We start from the raw sequence: 16,735 nt of genomic DNA on the forward strand, positions 1-16,735 counted from the left end.
TGACATAGGGTGCAGGCAGATTACGGGCCTCACATAGCTGCTGCCAGGCCCCTAATCTGCCATGGGCCCCTATATACCGCCTCCTCATGCTGCTGCCAAGTCTAGAGTCTGTCATGGGTCCCTGTACGGCCTCCCATTGCTGCTGTCTCCATCGCCACACTCTGCCATGTGCCACTTTCAGGTCTCTTCATACTGCTGGTGTGTTTAATTTTTTGACATAGGGTGCAGGCAGATTACGGGCCTCACATAGCTGCTGCCAGGCCCCTAATCTGCCATGGGCCCCTATATACCGCCTCCTCATGCTGCTGCCAAGTCCAGAGTCTCTCATGGGTCCCTGTACGGCCTCCCATTGCTGCTGTCTCCATCGCCACACTCTGCTGCCATGTGCCACTTTCAGGTCTCTTCACACTGCTGGTGTGTTAAATTTTTTGACATAGGGTGCAGGCAGATTACGGGCCTCACATAGCTGCTGCCAGGCCCCTAATCTGCCATGGGCCCCTATATACCGCCTCCTCATGCTGCTGCCAAGTCTAGAGTCTGTCATGGGTCCCTGTACGGCCTCCCATTGCTGCTGTCTCCATCGCCACACTCTGCCATGTGCCACTTTCAGGTCTCTTCACACTGCTGGTGTGTTTAATTTTTTGACATAGGGTGCAGGCAGATTACGGGCCTCACATAGCTGCTGCCAGGCCCCTAATCTGCCATGGGCCCCTATATACCGCCTCCTCATGCTGCTGCCAAGTCTAGAGTCTGTCATGGGTCCCTGTACGGCCTCCCATTGCTGCTGTCTCCATCGCCACACTCTGCCATGTGCCACTTTCAGGTCTCTTCATACTGCTGGTGTGTTTAATTTTTTGACATAGGGTGCAGGCAGATTACGGGCCTCACATAGCTGCTGCCAGGCCCCTAATCTGCCATGGGCCCCTATATACCGCCTCCTCATGCTGCTGCCAAGTCCAGAGTCTCTCATGGGTCCCTGTACGGCCTCCCATTGCTGCTGTCTCCATCGCCACACTCTGCTGCCATGTGCCACTTTCAGGTCTCTTCACACTGCTGGTGTGTTAAATTTTTTGACATAGGGTGCAGGCAGATTACGGGCCTCACATAGCTGCTGCCAGGCCCCTAATCTGCCATGGGCCCCTATATACCGCCTCCTCATGCTGCTGCCAAGTCTAGAGTCTGTCATGGGTCCCTGTACGGCCTCCCATTGCTGCTGTCTCCATCGCCACACTCTGCTGCCATGTGCCACTTTCAGGTCTCTTCACACTGCTGGTGTGTTAAATTTTTTGACATAGGGTGCAGGCAGATTACGGGCCTCACATAGCTGCTGCCAGGCCCCTAATCTGCCATGGGCCCCTATATACCGCCTCCTCATGCTGCTGCCAAGTCTAGAGTCTGTCATGGGTCCCTGTACGGCCTCCCATTGCTGCTGTCTCCATCGCCACACTCTGCCATGTGCCACTTTCAGGTCTCTTCACACTGCTGGTGTGTTTAATTTTTTGACATAGGGTGCAGGCAGATTACGGGCCTCACATAGCTGCTGCCAGGCCCCTAATCTGCCATGGGCCCCTATATACCGCCTCCTCATGCTGCTGCCAAGTCTAGAGTCTGTCATGGGTCCCTGTACGGCCTCCCATTGCTGCTGTCTCCATCGCCACACTCTGCCATGTGCCACTTTCAGGTCTCCTCACACTGCTGGTGTGTTGAATTTTTTGACATAGGGTGCAGGCAGATTACGGGCCTCACATAGCTGCTGCCAGGCCCCTAATCTGCCATGGGCCCCTATATACCGCCTCCTCATGCTGCTGCCAAGTCCAGAGTCTCTCATGGGTCCCTGTACGGCCTCCCATTGCTGCTGTCTCCATCGCCACACTCTGCTGCCATGTGCCACTTTCAGGTCTCTTCACACTGCTGGTGTGTTAAATTTTTTGACATAGGGTGCAGGCAGATTACGGGCCTCACATAGCTGCTGCCAGGCCCCTAATCTGCCATGGGCCCCTATATACCGCCTCCTCATGCTGCTGCCAAGTCTAGAGTCTGTCATGGGTCCCTGTACGGCCTCCCATTGCTGCTGTCTCCATCGCCACACTCTGCCATGTGCCACTTTCAGGTCTCTTCACACTGCTGGTGTGTTTAATTTTTTGACATAGGGTGCAGGCAGATTACGGGCCTCACATAGCTGCTGCCAGGCCCCTAATCTGCCATGGGCCCCTATATACCGCCTCCTCATGCTGCTGCCAAGTCTAGAGTCTGTCATGGGTCCCTGTACGGCCTCCCATTGCTGCTGTCTCCATCGCCACACTCTGCCATGTGCCACTTTCAGGTCTCTTCATACTGCTGGTGTGTTTAATTTTTTGACATAGGGTGCAGGCAGATTACGGGCCTCACATAGCTGCTGCCAGGCCCCTAATCTGCCATGGGCCCCTATATACCGCCTCCTCATGCTGCTGCCAAGTCCAGAGTCTCTCATGGGTCCCTGTACGGCCTCCCATTGCTGCTGTCTCCATCGCCACACTCTGCTGCCATGTGCCACTTTCAGGTCTCTTCACACTGCTGGTGTGTTAAATTTTTTGACATAGGGTGCAGGCAGATTACGGGCCTCACATAGCTGCTGCCAGGCCCCTAATCTGCCATGGGCCCCTATATACCGCCTCCTCATGCTGCTGCCAAGTCTAGAGTCTGTCATGGGTCCCTGTACGGCCTCCCATTGCTGCTGTCTCCATCGCCACACTCTGCCATGTGCCACTTTCAGGTCTCTTCACACTGCTGGTGTGTTTAATTTTTTGACATAGGGTGCAGGCAGATTACGGGCCTCACATAGCTGCTGCCAGGCCCCTAATCTGCCATGGGCCCCTATATACCGCCTCCTCATGCTGCTGCCAAGTCTAGAGTCTGTCATGGGTCCCTGTACGGCCTCCCATTGCTGCTGTCTCCATCGCCACACTCTGCCATGTGCCACTTTCAGGTCTCTTCATACTGCTGGTGTGTTTAATTTTTTGACATAGGGTGCAGGCAGATTACGGGCCTCACATAGCTGCTGCCAGGCCCCTAATCTGCCATGGGCCCCTATATACCGCCTCCTCATGCTGCTGCCAAGTCCAGAGTCTCTCATGGGTCCCTGTACGGCCTCCCATTGCTGCTGTCTCCATCGCCACACTCTGCCATGTGCCACTTTCAGGTCTCTTCACACTGCTGGTGTGTTAAATTTTTTGACATAGGGTGCAGGCAGATTACGGGCCTCACATAGCTGCTGCCAGGCCCCTAATCTGCCATGGGCCCCTATATACCGCCTCCTCATGCTGCTGCCAAGTCCAGAGTCTCTCATGGGTCCCTGTACGGCCTCCCATTGCTGCTGTCTCCATCGCCACACTCTGCTGCCATGTGCCACTTTCAGGTCTCTTCACACTGCTGGTGTGTTAAATTTTTTGACATAGGGTGCAGGCAGATTACGGGCCTCACATAGCTGCTGCCAGGCCCCTAATCTGCCATGGGCCCCTATATACCGCCTCCTCATGCTGCTGCCAAGTCCAGAGTCTCTCATGGGTCCCTGTACGGCCTCCCATTGCTGCTGTCTCCATCGCCACACTCTGCTGCCATGTGCCACTTTCAGGTCTCTTCACACTGCTGGTGTGTTAAATTTTTTGACATAGGGTGCAGGCAGATTACGGGCCTCACATAGCTGCTGCCAGGCCCCTAATCTGCCATGGGCCCCTATATACCGCCTCCTCATGCTGCTGCCAAGTCTAGAGTCTCTCATGGGTCCCTGTACGGCCTCCCATTGCTGCTGTCTCCATCGCCACACTCTGCCATGTGCCACTTTCAGGTCTCTTCACACTGCTGGTGTGTTTAATTTTTTGACATAGGGTGCAGGCAGATTACGGGCCTCACATAGCTGCTGCCAGGCCCCTAATCTGCCATGGGCCCCTATATACCGCCTCCTCATGCTGCTGCCAAGTCCAGAGTCTCTCATGGGTCCCTGTACGGCCTCCCATTGCTGCTGTCTCCATCGCCACACTCTGCTGCCATGTGCCACTTTCAGGTCTCTTCACACTGCTGGTGTGTTAAATTTTTTGACATAGGGTGCTGGCAGATTACGGGCCTCCCATTGCTGCTGCCAGACATGTAATCTGCCATGGGCCCCCGTACCGACTCCTCATGCTGTGACGTTGCAACAAGGTGTAATTCAACCCTACATATGTTAGACCGCCTTTACGAACAGCTAAAGGCCATCACAGATTTCCTGATGTTAAAAGCGGATAAAGGTACTCCCTGTGTAACTTAGATGTCAGCCATTGTCAGCTCATGTGTGACACCTGCGCTTGCTCAGGCCCTTTGAGGAGGCCACGCTATTCGTGAGTCGGCAGGACTATGGGATGAATGAGGTCAAATCGGCCATGGGCCCCCGTACCGCCTGTTCACGCTGATGCTGGTCCCACAGTGTGACCTGGGTCCCTGTACGGCCTCCCATTGCTTCCACTCTGCCATGTGCCACTTTGAAATCTCCTCACACTCCTGCGGTTGTCCATTTTGTCATAGGTTGCTGGCAGATTACAGGCCTTCCATTGGTGCCACCAAGCCCCATATCGGCCATGGGCCCCCGTACCGCCTGGTCACGCTGCTGCTGGGCCCACAGTGTGACCTGGGTCCCTGTACCGCCTCCCATTGCTCCCACTCTGCCATGTGCCACTTTCAGGTCTCCTCACGCTCCTGCTGGTTTCCATTTTGTCATAGGTTGCTGTATGGCCTCCCATTGCTGCTGCCTCCACCGCCACACTGTGGCTCCAAACACTGGTTTTGGCCCCGTGACTGGCCAAAGGAGTGAAGTGTGCAGTGATTCTAAGATTGACGGCACTCATCTGCATGTCATACTGACAGACAGTATTATTTCTCTTCCCCAGCAGACTCCAAGGGCATTTAAATTAAAGGTACAGTGTTCTGCACTAATATTAAGTCTCTCTGAAGCCTAGAAACACCCTTTTTTAAGTTAAATTCACAGCGAATTTATTCGACTCGAATCGAATATTGTCCACGAATTCGCCGAATCAGTCGAATCAAATTTTTCATTTCTTCGCTCATCTCTAGTTCCCAGGAGAGATGTACCTAGCAGGAAGGTGACTACAGAGAGGACAGTCCTGTGAGTACTAATAACCCTGGGCAGAGGAGAGACCAGGGGCGGACTGACAACTCATGGGGCCCCCGGGCAATAGGGGATCATGGGGCCCCTGTGTCCTTGCCCAAATTTAAAAAAAGCCTATGAAAAAGGTACCAGGGGTATCTAATGGGGCCCCTACTGACCCTGGGCCCTCGGGCAGTGCCCGCTTTTCAAATGGTCAGTCCGCCCCTGGGAGAGACTGTAGGGATATGGCTGCTGGGGTGCTGCACATGCTTTCACTTGTGAGTACTGTGGACTGTCCACTAAATGTGATTGACTGTGTATGTCAAGTGACTCCTGAATGTATGTCCTCTTGATGTGACTGTAATGCCATTTCCTGAATACCACCATTAAAGTGCATCAAAACTACTTCTTATGTGGACATTCCTTCCTTGGGGATACAAAGGTCTATGGAAGGCAATGTTGTTTGGAGGCCTATGGCAAGAAGCAGGGCACAAGATGGCGGAGGGTTTGGTCTCAGCAGGAGGAACAGTGTTCCAGCAAGGCTGGAAGGGGGGGTAGGGACTTGTGCTCCTGGCGCCAATACTAGTGAATCATGAAGCCCCTCTTATAGGCAGGTATATTTCTGTACTTCTGGCAGCTCCCCCACACATAGAATTCCAATCTGATTTTTTTTAACTTACCTTCTCTGGGAAGTGAACCTCCTTCGTTGACCTGTGCTGTCAGAATGCCAATCTGATTTTTTTAAACTTAACTTCTGTAGAAGGGAATCCAATTTTATGCCCTGTGATGTGATCACATAGGCTTCTGAGGTCTTTAGTCCGCTTCTAGGAGGGAGGGGGGAATCCAAAGGAGCACCCTGCATCACTTCCTCCATATGGCACCCCATTAGATGTCAGTTCTGCCTTGATTGGCAAGGATATGGAGGGTTATCTGTGATCAATTCACCGCTGGTAATTCAGCATTGGAAAGAAGTTTTGGGTAACAGGGAAGGGTCACTATATATTAAATGAATGTATAATTTCTTTACTCTCAGTGTGAGTTCTATTTAAACTATGCTTGTCCTACATATTTTTTAATATTTGGGTATAGTACTTTAATAGTGCTGACTAACCCACCATTCTTGACAGTTGCAACAGACTAAGCAACCCCCCATGTGACAGCGCTGAAGCCCAGTACTGATGCCCCCAGGCAACAAATGCAACTTTGGAGAATTTTATCCAAGTGACAGGTGTTCTTAAAATAATCAGGTATAATTGCCAAACAAGTCCTTACTGAATGCACAAATGTTCTCAGTAAAAATTGGCAAAAACATCAATAAGCTGGTGTTTTAACAGGTGTAAACTTGCTGGAAATGTTTTTGTGAGTGGGATGCTTCAAAAAACAAAGAACACCAAATGAAAAGTAAAATGCTCTAATAGCAATAGGTGCAAAAATCCATCTTATACTGAATTATCATCATTTGCTAAGACGTGGCAACTCCAAAACAGACATATGCTGATATTCTTCCCCGCCATGACCAACATGTTCCTCTAGGAGAAACCCAGGTCATAGTTGAACTCCCTCTTAAAAAATGCATTTTTCGGGTCAGCAAATGAAAGCTGAAGTTTAGTTCTAATTTTTTTTTTTTTTTTTTGCATAATTACATTGGTCCAGCTTGAAACATTGTAAATATGCATATATCATAGCTGATTGATTCATGTGGAAGCTGAAAATCACTATAGTAGTCACCAACTGAGCGGCTTCCCCTCTGCACGTTGACCACAGTGGGGTTGTTCGCTTGGCACCATTGCCATTCACAGAAGGCCTTATGTTCTTTATTTATCGATTACAAGACATTCTCTGATTGGAAGAGGTGGAAATTGTGATGTCACCACCCTCCTCTCTACATCATCTAATCAAAGAACTCCTTGTATTCATTGAAAAAAGTATAAGTAGCCCTGTGAATGGCAATGGCATAGCTCCCAACTGTCCCTGATTTCGAGAGGCTTTCCCCCATTTACAAACAAAGTCTCTCTGTCCCTCCTTCCTCCTGATCTATGTACAAGGGATGTTTAAGTCAAACCAGGGCTTTCGAGTTTATATAATAAAAAGAAAGGAACTTAAAGGAGTGGAAACTGCATTTATTTTTCAATATACTCTCCTGCTACATTTAAACACTTATCCCAGAGTTTAACTAATGCCTGGAAAGCTTCAGTATAGAAAGATTTGTCAGTACACTTGAACCATCCGAGGACAGCCGGCTTCACTTCATCATCATCGTGTTCACCATTCCCAAAGAAAGATTTGTCTCTTGTGCAATTTCGCAACAGGTTATGTGTCGATTATCCAGGTTCAAGTGTTCCACATGCTGAATGTAAACAGGAATGACGGCTGTGGGCTGGGATCCTCACTGATGGACGTATGGCCATCTTTGAAATCTTTGCCCACACCGAAGATGCCGGCCTCCTGGAATACAGGACGGCCGGTGAAACAGGCTCCGGGGGACACACCATGGGACCGAGGGACAGGTAAGTAGCTTTTTTTTTTTAAAAGTCAGCAGCTACAGTGGAACTCCGCTTTCAGGATTGATCAATTTTCAGATATATCCCATAGTTTGTGAACTCTATAACTTTCCTACAGACTAAAGAATAAATACTGATTTGGGTTATTTTCTCCAAAGACATGTAGCAGAATACATCTCGGCCTAAATTTATGAAGAACAAATATTTATTTGCAAACTTTTATAACAGAAACAAAGAAAAGCATGGTTTTTTTTCAAATTGTTCAGTCTTTTTTGTTAATTTAGCAAAAAATAAAAATCCCTGTGGTGATTAAATACCACCAAGGGAAAGCTCTAGTTGTGTGAACAAAATGATAAAATTTTAGTTTGGGTACAGGGTTGCATGACCGCGCAATTGTCATTCAAAGTGTGAGAGCGCTGAAACCTGAACATTGGCCTGGGCAGGAGGGTGTAAAAGTGCCCGATATTGAGGTGGTTAAATGAAGGCTTTTGTGCCCAAGGTTCAGCTTTGGCCGTTTTTAAATCTCAGCTACAAATATACTTTTGTTTTATTTGACATATGTGATTGTACATTTTGTATTTTGTCATTCTGGCTGTCTTTAGGTGTTCTGTTCTGAGGATATTTTAAAACAGAAGTTATATTTTATTTCTTCCCTAGGCCACCATCTGTCTTATACATATGGCATCTCTTACCATTGATGCTTTGTCTTTCCTGGTAAGGTAACTGATCGCTGCTTTCTGCAGTGGAATAAATGCTTGGCCACGTGAGCCTCTGAAGAACCGTCTTTGCCTCAATGTGCTTCTTTTTTTTTTTAAATTGCAAAACAAAAATGAGTGGGAGAGCTGAATAAAAGGTACAAATTGTTTAAAATAAAATGCATGAGCTGCCAACAACAATTGTTAAAGATACGTAAGGATGAGAAAATCTGCCTGAGTTCAATTCTTGAACCAGATCTCAAGGTCTGAATCATACAAAAAATCCCATGTAAGCTAATATACACTCACCAGCCACGTTATTAGGTAAACCTTGCTAGTACCAGATTTGACCCCCCTTTGCCTTCAGAACTGCCTTCATTCTTCATGGCATAGATTCAACAAGGTGTTGGATACATTCCTGAGATTGTCCATATTGACATGAGACTGCAGAAAAGATACAAAAGATGGTCGGAGACTGTGGACATAATACAGGAGATGATCAAAGACTGCACACATGATACAAAAGATAGTCAGAGACTTCAGACATGGTACAAGAGATGGTCAGAGACTGCAGATATGATACAAGAGATGGTCAGAGACTGCAGATATGATACAAGAGATGGTCAGAGACTGCAGACATGATACAAGAGATGACTAGAGACTGCATAAAAGATACACAAGATGGTCGGAGACTGTGGACATACTACAGGAGACGATCAGAGACTGCAGACATGATACAAGAGATAGTCAGAGACTGCAGACATGGTTCAAGAGATGGTCAGAGACTGCGGATATGATACAAGAGATGGTCAGAGACTGCAGACATGATACAAGAGATGACTAGAGACTGCAGAAAAGATACAGAAGATGGTGGGAGACTGTGGACATAATACAAGGAGACAATCACAGACTGCACACATGATACAAAAGATAGTCAGAGACTGCAGACATGGTACAAGAGATGGTCAGAGACTTGGACATGATGCAGGAGACTTACTTGACATGTGGAGATGGGCAAGTGCAGCCCCCAACATCATTAATTGCCTGCACACAATAGGATATAGACAAAAACCATGATACAAGAGGTAGTCAGAGACTGTGGACATGATAGAAGAGATGGTAAGAGACTGTGAACATGCTGAAGGTGTTGTTGGAGACTGGAGACATGCTTCGGGAGACAGTCATAGGCTGAAGATGTATTATATGAGGTGTGCTAGAAATCATAGCTATAACAGGGCAATAGGGCAAAACAGATTAGTGTCTGCAGGGGCCCTAAGGCCACACAAAAAGTGCCACAGGGCCACATGCAGCCCTCAGGCCACAGGTTGGGCACCAGGCTTATATGCAGTAAAGCATTCACATTTCTACTAACATCACCACCACCGTAAAGCGATGTTTACAGCAGAGGTGAAGGACCTGGGACCACCACCCTTGTTTAACCCTTTCATGATGAAGGTAAAACAAATTCTAAAGCCTGAACACAGTTTTGCAACTTTGACATATGCTAGTAAAACTATTCATATCATCACAACTACTTGGTGTGCCCAGGTGGATCATACCTTGTTTTTCCAGGGCAAACTGGGCTTTCATTTATGGTTCATTAAATGGTAAATGGCAATGGATATCTCCTAAGTTTTAATTATCGAAAGAAAACTGGCCCCACGTTTGTTTTTACTTTTAGTTGTATATTTCTTGCTATTACCATGACCTGCCTCCAAAAAACAAATTCTCCTACTCCTGCCGGTCCCAATGTTACCACGTACGTGTATATCATTTGATGTATGTACCCATAGTAAGGCCCTGAGCTTTGACTTTGACAACCTTTGACCCTAACATTGACCCTATCCCTGACACTGATCTAGATCAAATCCTGATCTAGCTATTTTAGATTTATTTAATTTTCACACTTTATTTTGTTTACAATCTTGCTTACAAAGATACAGTGTATCTTTTTCTCCCTTTAAGAGGAGAAACAACAAGAGCAGGCTGTGCAGTGACTGATCACTGTGATAGGCAATCAATGGCTATCACAGCGATCGTGTGATTGAGAGCCGGTACTCCTGTCTCCTGATCTTTGGTACAGGGGTGGACTGACAACTCATGGGGCCCCCGGGCAATAGGGGATCATGGGGCCCCTGTGTCCTTGCCCAAACTCAAAAAAGCCTATGAAAAAGGTACCAGGGGCATCTCATGGGGCCCCCTACTGACCCCAGGCCCTCGGGCAGTGCCCGAGTTTCCAAATGGTCAGTCCACACCTGCTTTGGTATAAAACCTGGGGCTGTCGCTCTCAGCACAAAAGCAGATATGCCCATAGAGTATGCAGCCCCACAGAAGAAGGGCCACTTGTCAAGGTCCTACCTTTCTTCAGAGCTTGTGCATCTCCATGAGCTGGCCTCCATCTTGGTTTTCTGCAAAGCATGGTGGGAACCTTTATGCCTTCAGGCTTCTGCGGCTCCTCCTCAGAAGGGTGTAGTTGAGCACATTTAAACCTGCTGTCTGCAAGTGTGCTCTGCACTTGTGTCCTGTATGTTGCCCTGTTGCAAGCTCTTGTGTTGTTCCCATTGCTCTCCTGGTAACCGACTCGGCTTGGACAAGACTACTCTCTGCGTTAACCCTTTATCTGACCTCCCGTTGTTGAACCCGGCCCGTGACCTGAGTCTTCTTTGCCTACCGTCTAGTACTGTCTGCTCCATTGTTATTGACCCGGCTTGTCTGACTACTCTACTCGTGATCCCATCTAGCTCCCACCAGCTGTACGCCATTGGCGGCAGTCGTTATCGCAGCTGGGGTCACTCGGGGGCCGCGACCTGGTCTCAGGCTGCGTCAAGTCCATCCCCACCATCAGGGGCCCTGGTGAAGGGTAGCCTGGGGCTTAGACTCCGCGCCCTGAGGGACTCTGGTCTGTGGGTAGTGGCTGTCGTCAGTCGCAGCGTGACCGTACCATAGGCCTGCCTGCCCATTCCATCGTTCCTGCCCTGACACCACTTCAATGAGGTCCCATATTAGCATCTGTTGGGTGGGATGGGGTTAAGGACGAGTTTACGTTTGTGTTAACCCTCTAAAGAGCGGTCACTCTTCAGAAGGCGTTTGGCAGATGGTGAGGAGCAGGGACGGACTGACCATTTGGGCCCGGGGTCAGTAGGGGCCCCCATGAGATGCCCCTGGTACCTTTTTCATAGGCTTTTTTGAGTTTGGGCAAGGACACAGGAGCCCCATGATCCCCTATTGCCCTGGGGCCCCATGAGTTGTCAGTCTGCCCCTGGTGAGGAGGTGTTATGTTGCTAATAAAACTTTGCACACAATTGTGAGGGTGTTTGTGGTGTGGCCCCATTCAGATGAATGGATCTGCCCACCAAGCAAGATATTGGGGATCGTTTTTGCAGCTTAGCGCCCCCCAATACCGCTACCTCCTCCATACATTAATAGGCCAAGCTGGGAGATGTGCTATTGGTTACAAATCTGGGAGGTATTTTCGTCCATGAAGAAGGACTATTAGGGTCAGCCTTCTGCACAAATATGTGTCTATTCAACTGTGAGCATGGAACAAGGTGGATCATCATGAAGTCAGTATGATAACATCATTATTTTACCTTTTATATCTGTACTTGTGTATACATTTGAATGTTCTAATGGAGACACGCGACTTTTTGTTGCACTTTATAGATTTAGGTCCTTCAATCTGGTATATTGGGTAGTGCATAAATAGAGGTTTTAAGATGCACTACATAAGTTAATTAAAAGCAAACATCGCTGCACTATTAATTGGTGTTTAATTAGTATTGTTGGATGAGATACCTGTCTTGTTGCCTGCAGCTAAGACGTAGATAGCGATAGCAGAGTTTAACATATTAGCGTAGAAAATTCCTACACTGGGGGGGGGATGATGACATCATAAGGATATTGTTGTTGTCATTCCAAAAACAGGAAAAGAAACAATATATGGTATTCATGTCAAGGTGGTCAATGATAAAATCATGACAATCAAATCAATAAAATACAAGAATATGTAAACAAAACTATAAAGATAAATGTGTGAATAATAATAATTTAATACCAATTTGTTCAATGTGAGTAACAGCTACACATACATAGCAGCAGGATGCTGAAGCAATATGATCAATCTCAAATTGCAGTGATGCCTAGAAAAGAAATAATAATAATAATTATTATTATTATTATTATTACAACAGCAAAACATAATTAATCATGTGATTACTACACCAGCTATGACAAACAAAACAAATCAATAAAATACATAAATATGTAAACAAAACTATAAAGATAAATGTGGGAATAATAATAATTTAATACCAATTTGTATAATGTGAGTAACACCTACACATACATAGCAGCAGGATGCTGAAGCAATATGATCAATCTCAAATTGCAGTGATGCTTAGAAAAGGAATAATAATAATAATAATTAATATTATTATTATTATTATTATTATTATAAAGCTACGTTCACACTAGCGTTGTGTGCAGGTGACAGAGAGGCGTTTGGGAAGCGTTTTTACCGCTTCCCAAACAACTCTGCCAATTCATTACACATGGTGCTGTTCTAACGGGAGCGTTTGCGTCGTGTTGCGTCACGGCAAAAAGGACGCCTCTGGTTAAGTCAGGAGGCGTTGAAGCCTCCTATCGTAGGTTATGGTGCCACTCCGCAAATGCCCGGCCGGCGTTTGCGGTGAGGTTGCGACGCGATTGCGGGGCGTTTGCAGAGCGGTAACACCATTCAAACTGCATTATAGGCGTTTGTGGGGCGTTTTTGAAGCTCAGCAAACGCCTAGCAACCACCACTAAACCGCGCATTTGCCGAGCGTTAAAAACCGCTCCGCAAACGCCAGACCAACGCTTGCCAAACGCTAAAGGGGCGTTTGGCAAGCGTTGGTAAAACAGCCAAGTGTGATCGAGCCCTTATAACAACAACAACAGAAAAACATAATTAATCATGTGATTACTACACCAGCTATGACAAAAAGATCACCTCTGAAGCAAAGATTCCTTGAGAACAAATGGTTTCAGCTTGCAAAGGCTGCTGCAGCCAGCCAATGGCAGTGTGCTTCTGTTTAACACTGTAATTGTCTGATACAAAAATAATAGCAATAAAATAATATTAATTATTATTATTGGTATTGATATAAATAATAATAATTTAACAACAATTTGTTCATTGTGAGCAACACCTACACATAAATAGCAGCAAGGTGCTGAATCAGATTGCAGTATTATCATTCATAAAATGCAATATGATCAATCTCAAATTGCAGTGATGCCCAGAAAAGGAATAATAATAATAATAACCGCAAAACATAATTAATCATGTGATTACTACACCAGCTATGGCAAAAAGATCACCTCTGAAGTGAAGATTCCTTGAGAACAAATGGTTTCAGCTTGCAAAGGCTGCTGCAGCCAGCCAATGGCAGTGTGATTCTGTTTAACACTGTAATTGCCTGATACAATTATAGTATTTAAAATAATAATAATAATAATAACAGAAATAATAATAATAATTATTATCATTATTATTTTTAATAATAATAATAATAATAATAATAATAATATAATTTAACACCAGTTTGTTCAAACTGAGCAAAGCAACACCTACACATAAATAGCAGTAGGATGCTGAATCAGATTGCAGTATAATCATTCATTAAGTTCAATATAATCAATCTCAAATTGAGGTGATGCCCATAAAAAAATAATAATCATAATCATAATTATAATAGCAGCAATACATAATTACTCATGTAATTACAAGAGCAGCTATGGCAAAGAGATCACCTGTGAAGAGAGGCTTTAATTGGTTTCAGCTTGCAAAGGCCACTGCAGCCTGCAAGTGTGCTTCTGTTTAACACTGTAATTGCATGATACAATTATAGTATTTAAAATAATAATAATAATAGAAATAATAATAATAATAGGTATTATTATTAATAATAATAATATACTTTAACACCAGTTTGTTCAATTTGAGCAACACCTACACATAAATAGCAGCAGGATGCTGAATCAGATTGCAGTATAATCATTCATTAAGTTCAATATAATCAATCTCAAATTGAGGTGATGCCCATAAAAGAAATAATATTAATAATCATAATAGCATAAATACATAATTACTCATGTATGGCAAAGAGATCACCTGTGAAGTGAGGATTTCATTGGTTTCAGCTTGCAAAGGCCACTGCAACCTGTAACTGTGCTTCTGTTTAACACTGTAATTGTCTGAAACAATGATAGTAATAAAAAAAATAACAAAAATAAAAATGGACAATATTAACAATAAAAAAATTACCAATAAAAATAACAATTAGGACTGTTAGGGTTAGAATAAGAAACGATAACAATAAAAATAATAATTATTGGTGTTAGTAATATAAATTAAAAAATAATGAATCATTATAAATGTGCATCTTTTGATAATGTTATACATTGGAGGCACTGCCCCAATCCGTCCAACTCCCTACTCTGTATTTGAAAGCTGTTGCATGCAAGTGATGAATACCCCAAAGCACCTATAATAATTCCTCTACTGATAAAAAACACAAACACTAAAAAATTTATATTTTTTTTTCAAAATATTTGGAAGGGCATTTATAAAACCTAGGTCAAAATCCAGACTTGTTTGTGCCTTGTGTATTTTTCTAGAAGTTTGTATATTATTCTGAAGGTCATTATATGGTATTTATAATGTCCTGCTGAGCACTCCTTACTGTTTTGCATAGTAAATAATTAGCCAAATTGTGTTTTCTTAGCAAAGCTCAGAAATTGCTATTTTCCTTCCTGAGTTTTATAAATTTCCTCTTTTATTTGACAGCGTGTAAGCTCACAAAATTCCCCAAAACAAACAAGCATAAAAGGAAAGAAAAAAAAATCTTTTCAGTCCCGCAGAGAAGTTTTGAGACTGACACTTAAAAGTTTTATTTTTATCAGAGCAATCATAAATATCGTCATGTCATCAGCGTGACAGCATCTTAAAACCATGATAGATGCATTAAAACCCAGCATGGTATTTTTTGATTGGTTGTAAATTTATTATATTGAATGCAGAGCTGTCAGCAGCTTCAGTCGAATCATTAGTGGCAGTACAGCAATAGAAAATAAGAGTTTAAAAAAAAATAATTTATGTTTTTGCTATTTTCTTTGGAAATCCGACTGCAGCGAGAACCTTCGGTGGCTATATATCATTCTGGGATACTGGATGTGAATCTTTTTTTTTTTTTTTTTTTTTAATTGATTTTTGTTTCTAATTTATTGCATTTGTCCTCTGACTACTCAGAAACCTGGCACTGTGGCTGTCTACAGCGTCATGCGAGGTGATTTAAACCTTTCTTGTTCAACGGCTTCTCGCTAAGCGACAAGGCTACTGAGTGAAGGTCGAATGGAGGAAACTGATAGGGTATATGGAATAATGCCCTGCCTGTTTGGTTAATTACAATAAAAAGGTGTGATAATTGATCTCATTTTCCTCTGATCTGCACACTTAATGAAAGTGATCTCCCAGTTTTTTTTTTTTTTCCTTTTTAACTTGTATCACAAGGTTGATGACACTTCCACCTTGTGCAGGAAAAAAAAAGAAGGCGTGTAGCAAATAATAGGAAGTGAAAAAGACATTGAGCTGATGGAGGCTTCATGGCTTTATCGGAAGGGTCAGTAATAAATCCACAATAAATAAGCCATGAGACAAGCTGCTTATCTGTGTCTGCCTTTTGTGCTTAGTTTGGCAGAAAAGCTGATTATCCAGATTTCGGCCATCTATAGCTATGCAGGCCTGCTTGTGAAAAGTTCTTGTATGCGTTCAGGACAACACAATCCATTGAAGGCAAGTGGAATCCGAGCCAAAAGTGTAAGATTCAACAAAGGTATCCAGGATGCCATCACCTGCTGTAGTTATAATTATACAGAATCTATAAAGCAGTAAAAGTAGCCCTTTGCAAATAAAGGGAGGCAATATAGTTACAAGACAACTGTAGATAGAAGGTTTAGGAGGGCCATGCTCGAAAGAGCCAACTGTAGCTAGGAGGGTTAGAAGGGCCATGCTCGACAGAGCCAACTGTAGATAGGAGGGTTAGGAGGGCCATGCTTGACAGAGCCAACTGTAGATAGGAGGGCCATGCTCGACAGAGCCAACTGTAGATAGGAGGGTTAGGAGGGCCATGCTCGACAGAGCCAACTGTAGATAGGAGGGTTAGGAGGGCCATGCTCGACAGAGCCAACTGTAGATAGGAGGGTTAGGAGGGCCATGCTCGACAGAGCTTACAATAAAAAAAAAGGAGAGGAAGGTGATACAAAAGGTTATTGTCAGCACCTGTGGTAGTGAGTCCTTGTAGTTAGTCAACTTGGGGTTCCCCAGGGTGCGAAGTCTAAGCCCCAGCCTGCTTCTTCACCAGAGCCCCTGATGGTGGGGATTGCAG

This window comes from Staurois parvus, unplaced genomic scaffold, assembly GCF_062004578.1.
Source record: "Staurois parvus isolate SC_StPar_1 unplaced genomic scaffold, SC_StPar_1.0 ptg001137l, whole genome shotgun sequence".
Taxonomy (NCBI): Eukaryota; Metazoa; Chordata; class Amphibia; order Anura; family Ranidae; genus Staurois; species Staurois parvus.